This window comes from Corvus moneduloides, chromosome Z (assembly GCF_009650955.1).
Source record: "Corvus moneduloides isolate bCorMon1 chromosome Z, bCorMon1.pri, whole genome shotgun sequence".
NCBI lineage: Eukaryota > Metazoa > Chordata > Aves > Passeriformes > Corvidae > Corvus > Corvus moneduloides.
The window spans coordinates 14785149-14792437 of record NC_045511.1 but is presented as its reverse complement, the minus strand read 5'-3'; the positions used below and the strand labels follow the sequence as shown (position 1 = coordinate 14792437).

At 44.5% G+C, this 7289-nt stretch overlaps 1 long non-coding RNA gene across 1 annotated transcript; it reads right to left on the bottom strand.

Moving 5' to 3' along the window:
- Positions 1-285: 285 nt before the first annotated feature.
- LOC116437640 lies at positions 286-6678 on the bottom strand. The gene is made up of 3 exons (XR_004237400.1): positions 6596-6678; positions 6392-6397; positions 286-295 (listed from the first exon to the last, which is right to left on the bottom strand). It is a non-coding gene; the product is annotated as an uncharacterized LOC116437640 (long non-coding RNA).
- Between the last annotated feature and the right edge of the window lie 611 nt (positions 6679-7289).

Sequence of the window (7289 nt, the reverse complement as noted above, 5' to 3'; positions counted from 1 at the left end):
ACAACACTGTGACCATTAGGTATGCAGGGCCTAAACCAAACTGACCTTGGGTGCAAATCAATTAGGACCAGGGGTGATCCTTGGCCAGGATTACCCAACTGCAAGCTTGAGGAAGCTGGAAAGAAACTTGTATGTGCAATATTGCCAGAAGCCTCTTGTCCTAGGGTTCAGCCTAGGGTTCAGGCAAGTAGGCTGGTAGGAAGAGGTCATGCCTGAGTAGTTGTCTCAGCTCACTCTTTCCTGGAAACCTTGCACACACTGACAAACTCCAGTCTGTGCCTCTTGTTCACTGGTCCTCTTACTGCAGAGAAGAAAACTCTCCCTTTTGACCCATAACCCTTTTGTACATGCCTTCCCCAGGGCAGAGAACAGTTTTCTTTGCTATATATAACTTCCCTGTGCATATTTCCAGAGTGACTTTTTTACTGCCAGCAGTTATTTCTTTGAAGGCTGTGCAGGGTTTTGTTTCCCCAGAGGAAAAAAAGTCCATTGCACCCATCTGTCCCGGGTCTATAGCATTAACCAGGGATGCAGTGTATTGAACACTGACAGAATGATTTTCAAGTACTTGTGAGAGCTTCCCTCATTTCATTAGGATCATTTCTACTCACAGTGGTTGTCTGTCCTGTGCATAGTTAACTTTAGCACAATGTTGTCTGTTTTCTTTAAAGAAAAGGATTTGGATATATGTAAGAACTGTTTATGTCAGAGAGTCTGAAAGTGAATTTAGCTTTTAAAATCTTGAGGGAATTAAGCAAGTTAATCTCACAGCTAGACCATTTACCCAGTTAGACCATTTCAAATATGCCTATTTCTGTAACTGTTGCATTTTTATGCAGTCATACCCTTCCCAGACCCCTTTATTTAAGCCTGAGATGTGAACCATAACAGATGAGATACACACTGTTTTTAAAAAGCATCTTCAATTTATGCTTTCTGGGTATCAGACACGCACACAGGACTGCCACTGACTAGGCGTAGCAGGAAAGAGAAGTTACTATTCTCCACTCCTCCTGGGATCATCAAGGGGAAGACAAGAGGATTAAGAAGTTGCAAACTGACTGGACAGTTGGACTGTGCCATGCACTTCATACTCCACAAGGCTGCTGAGTGATGCTCCAAGGAGAGGGGTTAGCAAATAATCATCAGTTTAAGTTGATCAAGGAACAATTCAAAAAGTGGGGCCATTCCCTGGGTGGTGCACAGTTGATAAAAAAAACCATTGGAGCCGCAGAGCTTCTTCTACTCCCAGATCTCCCTTTGTGCATGGCCAGCTGCACACACAACAGTCCCTGTGCCCCTTGGATGCTCCTGGGATGCTGGAGCACCAACAAGATGCATCCCGAGCATGGCTTGGGTCAGGGACACACAGACAGGCACTGAGAAGAAAGAGGTCAGGGAAAATGAATACACGTCCAGTGAGAAAAACAGACTGTGCAGGTGTGCTTAGGGCAGCTCCACAAAGTGCTGGATGGTGCAGGAGCAGAGCCAGAGTTGGGGCTGCAGAGGCAAGGGAAGACACTTCTTACTGTTCATCATTCACTATTTTTCCTGATCAGCCACAGAAGGAAAAATCACTTTCTTGTACAAAGCTCAGGCAGAACTGTGGTTCCCTCTCTGTGGGATTTCCCAGGCAGGATCCCAGAGGGCTACCTTGAACACCAGCTCTTTTGCTGACTCTGGCCAGCAGCTTGTAGCCCTTGAGGCTCAGACTTCAACATGGCTAAATTAATGGCAGCAAAAAGAAATCTCTTTGCTCAGTAGAAGTATTCAAAGACTTGGTGGGAGCAGTTATTGTTTCCACACTTAGAAGAAAGCATGGCAAAAGGCATCAGGAAGGGTGTTTAGGAGGGGGTTCTCAGCAGAGGAGGTAGAGATCATCCTGGCAAACGCCTTCTTTTCAGAGTGCCACAGGCTGAATTAATTTATTCTCTTTTACCACTAAGAGAGGTCAAGCTACAGCCAAAGGAAGACCTCTCTGAAGCTGGAATGCAAAACTGTTGAACTTCTGTTTTAAGAAGCACCATTAAGTTTAATGACACAGACTCAAGAATGTTTCAAGTCATATCCCAGCAAAATATGAACGTGTCCCTTTATTTACTTACTGACTCCTGTGACAGACCAGAGCAGGGATATGAAACACTGCAGCACCTCAAATAGTCAAAAAATAGCCAAGGCTGCACACATTCTCTTCAGCAATGTAATTTAAATACACTTTTCCACGTGGCAACTGCAAACCTTTTAACTTCTCCCTGAATCTAATAGGAGCCAAACTCACTCTTACATTTCCTCTACTGTCAGCAAAGCCATTAGATGGCAGTACATCCCAAATTATTCTTAGCAATGCCACAGTATTTTGGTGGTGCTACAATACATTTACCATGTGTTGACAGTGTCACGAACGTCAAAAACATTTACCACGACACATAATGTCCATTTGTCCAGATAACTGCAGATAGAATGGAAATGTTAAAAACCCAACAAAACACACAAAGGAAAGAGCAGAAAGAATGATTTGATCAGAGAAGCAGGTTTATGATAGGAACTGTGCCCTTCAGTCTGCAAATGGAATGTAGAAAACATCCAAGCTTATAAAAACCCCAACAAACAAAAAACCCACAGTCAAGCCAAACCAATATGGGATTGCCCAGTTGTCAGAAATATTTATTAGTGTTGCCACAGAGTCTTTGAGAACCAGTCACATATCAGGACACCTATTGCATGCAGGGATTTTCTAGCACAGGATGAAGGGGCCAGCAAGCAGTAGCAGGTCCTGCCCCACAGCCAGAGCCAGTCTCTGTGCAGACGGCATCCCAGCACTGCTCCCACGGGAACCCCCAGGATTGCTGCCTCGCACACATCTGTGCTTCAGGCACATTTCATCACCAGCTACTTCTGTGTAAATTACAAGAATGTTTATTGCATTGCAGGGAGGAAACATTTGACCAGCAGATTTATACCACAGTGCTATCATAATTCCATGGGAGGTCACCACAAGTTAAGCAGTCTGCCTTCTTAACCTATCCTTACAAAATGTACAGTGGCGTTCATCACATTTTACGTCCACAAAAATCCCCTAAGGAGTTACTAATCATGATAAAAATGTTCTCATCCTGCCAGGCTATGAAAAGTCGCTGCTAAATGTAGATTTAGTTTAGGATGCCCAGAATCTAGAAGAAAGGGACCCTTGGTCTGCTCCCGGTGCCACTGACTCTGGGGTCAATTGCAAAACTATTAATGTCAGAGAGGGAAAGGACGTGGGAGAGAGGACAGGGTCTTTCTGCAGCTTTCCAACAGGATACACACAGACATTTCCTTGATGAGCTGTTTTGCCACTGAAAACTGCGGTTTTAATTAATCTGAAATTATTACTAAGTTTAAGATGAATTTTACACTTCACCGTGGAGCCAAACACTTCATATTAATAAAGAAAGAAAGAAAAAAAAAGTAATACTTTAGGTATCAATATTGAAAACACAAGTTGCTAAAATTCACTGAGATAGAGGAAGAATACTTCTCAGTGGGAGATTGGAGTCCTAGTTCTTGAAAACCACATCCCTGCTTTTATTAAAAATGCCTTCCTCGTCCCATATCCCAATTCAGACTGAGCAGCTATTCACTTTTAAAATCTTCTTATAGAGTACCAATTGTTTATGATATCTTTACTTATATTAATCTGAAGAGAGACTGAAAGACCTCCTTATGGCAACTGACAACTGGTGTCTTATCAGCGCCACCAGCAACAGGACTTGACCCAAGGTCTTTACTGCCACTGTGTGATGGCAAAATTTTCAGTACAACCTGCCCCTTTTTGTTCTTCCCCAGGTGCACAGCAGACAGGCAATGCTTTCACAGACACTAAAAAAAAAATCGGTGTAAATATTTCATTGATATGCTAAATCACAAGGTCTGTGTAGTTTATTATTGCATGAATTACTGTAAGAATGTGGGGAGTCTTTGCATTTGAGACTACATCTAAAAACACATTGGCAAACAGTGGGTCATATATATTAGGATCTCTATTACTGTAAAGGTATCAACCCTATAAAATACAGGAGGCATTTAATAATGTACTCCCTTGCTATTACTTTAGCAAGACTTCGGAAAGCCCATGCACTTGATGTCATTCCAAAACTCTGACATCCAGAGCTACATTCATCCATGTAAGTTGGGACTTTATTGCCATGTCCTTTTATTCAACATTTCCTTGCCATTTTAAAAATCACAAATCTCTGAGCAAAAGCTACATGATAAGCATTTGAGATGCAGTGCAAAGGCCAGAAAAGTCTCTATCTTGAGCTGGCTTCTAGGGGTAGATGCACTGAAAGTCAGATTTCATAGAGACAAAGCAAAGCATCTGCTTACACTTTGATCTTTTCATACTTGGAACTGTGCCTCATTTTAAACTTAACCTCATTAATTAACCTTGGAAGGGGTGAAAACTCTCAGGGACTAAGAAAGAAAGCAGGGATTTGAGCAGAGACTGTGCCAGAGATGCTGGACAAGATCTAGGCATGAAGCAGAATTTATAAAAAGATAAATAGATTTAAAGAATTTTAAAAGGGTGATGTTTGGAAGGAACAGCTGATGAAATGGGGTTTCTGAATCCTGTGAAACCTTTGAAATTCAATGCAATTTTTGTGACATTGTTTCTGGACTGCAGAGAGCTGAGCGCTCTCATTTGAGCTTATGCAAGGAGAGCTGCAGTGGCTAGTGCCAGACAAGGAGGGGAACAGATCTCACTGCAAGAGGCCCCCAAGAGGCGCTGACAGCATCCCACCCAGCAGCTCCACACTGAGCTCCACCCTGCAGAAGGATTAACTCCAAAGGAAGTTGAGGGGAATCATCCCAGCACTTGACACCCCCACCACAACAAGGACAGAGGAGGGTTTTACATTGTATGCCCTGCTGCTGCTGAATCACAGGGGTGAAATCCAGTCATGGACACTGCCCCATGGGTGCTGCATGCCAGGCAGGATACATAGGAACTGCACAGTACCAGGCCAGCATGTAAAAAATTCAGTAAAGCAAACACTAACAGATCAGACTTATTTTTACATCTTAAGCCATCTCCAAACAAACAGCAGTAGCAGGAAGCTGGGGAGATTTGCATTTCCCATGCTAGGTTCCCTCCTCTCCTTCCAGCACAGCATTTTACATGTGGAGATGACAGACCTTAACCCCTGTGCCAGCTGTGGGCAGAACAGCACACATTTCCACAGCAGAGTCACTGAACATCCAAATCAGCTGGCCATGTCATTGGCCACAAAGCTGGGAGTCCAGTGCACAGAAACACTTTTCTTTTTCACCCAAACAGGAGAACATTGAATTTTGAGATGGAAGATAATCTAACTGTGCAGTTTGTCACTCCTCTGCCTGCAGCCCATACAACCTTAAACGATTTTTGTATTAATGATGAACTCACCCTGCCAACACAGTCTCCTTGTAAGACCACCACCAAGAGCCATATTCATGTTTGGGCTTGTGACAACAGCTGATCAAACGGGACAAGGAGCAAAACTGCTTTTGGGAGAAATAACTGGTTTTCCTTTGCTAGGCACCATAGCAGATAAATCCTGCTTGCCCTCCTCCTGCTTGTTACCCTACACCAATGCACACAGCATGCGTAACTAACAGGAGCTGGAGGCCACTGAGAAGCAGGAAAGCTATGACATAGTCATGGAAACGTGGTAGGATGACTCACATGACTGGAGAGCTGCAATGGGTGGCTACAAGCTCTTCAGAAGGGCCAGGGGAGCAAGGAGAGGCAGTGGGGTGGCTCTGTATTTCAGGCAGTGTGTTGGCTGTAGAGCTCTCAAAGACAGTGATGATGGGTAATAATCAAGATATCCCGGTGAGAGTTTGTTATGGGCCATCCAACCAGGGTGAAGAGGAAGACAAATTATTCTGTAGGTGCCTGGCTGATGTTTCACTATTGACAGCCCTCCTTCTTGTGGGAGACTTGGACCTGCCAGATATCTGCTGGAAACTCACAGGGGCGAGGAGGGTGTCTAGGAGATTCCTGGAGAGTGTGGAAGAGAACTTCCTGACACAGTTGGTAAGTGAGCCTACCTGGAGTGGTGACCCACTAGACCTGCTGTTTGCAAACAGAGAAGGGCTGCTGGGAGATGTGGTGGTCGGAGGCTATAACAATGAAATGACCGTTTTCTATTCTTGGTGAAATAAGGAATGGGATCAACAAAACTTCTACCTTGGACTCACAGAGTGCAGAGTTGGGCCTATTTAGGACACTGGTTTGGAGAGCTCCTTGGCAAACAGCTGTTGATGAGAAAAGAGTTCAGGAAGGTTGAACATGCCCAAAGAAAGAAATCCTAAAGGCAGAGGAGCAGGCTACCTCCATGTGCCAAAAGAAGAGCCACTGTGGAAGAACACTGTCCTGGCTAAACAGGGAGCTTTTGCAGGAACTCAGGGAAGCAAGAGGGTTTATGACCTTTGGAAAAGGGGCAGGCAACTCAGGAAGAGTAAAAGGATGTTGATAGGTCAAAGAAAATTAGAAAGCCAAAATGTTCAACTAGAGCTCAATCTGGCCTCTCCTGTAAAAGATTATCGCAGGGGGTCCGATGCTGGTCAGCACCGGTATGCTGTGTGTGGATGCTGAAAGCCTGATCGCAGAGAAATTTTCCAGCTTTCTGCCAGCATCCATGTGAAAGTCTTGCTTTCACACACATGCTAGCTGGGAACGATGAGAGGTTTTTGTAAAACAAGACTTTTATCTTGCAGATACAGTTTGTTATGTTACTGACCGGAGAAATATTTTGAAATGGGTGTTGTAGGGTTTAACCAATCATTCTAAGAGGTGGATGGTCAAGGGACCAATAACCTTATGCCATTCAAGTGAGCCAGGATATGTAAACGAGTTTGGAAATTAATACAAAAAGTCCCTTCCCCTCGCCTGGAGTCTATGCCGCTTTTCTCGCCATCTCCGGTACAACAGCGACAGCCGCGACCTTCCTAGAGAGCGTTCCGCAAGAAGCAACTCTTCCAGGGGCAACCGCAGGCTTTCCTGGGCAGCAGGTGATTTCAGCAAGTGTAGCAACTTCTCTGCTAGAAGTGATTTCAGCTCCTGTGATTCAGCCCTTTGTGAAATCACCCAAGGAAAACTTGGGGACAGAGAGACAGGAACCTCATATAGCAGTTCCACAGAGGTGGCTTTCATTGTCCAGCAGCCCCTGTGAAGGGAAGGCCACAGACAAAAGCTCTCACCACAGTGCAGAAACAGGGGGCTTTTTATGGGAAAGGCAGGGGGTGGGGTAGAAACCAATTAGCCA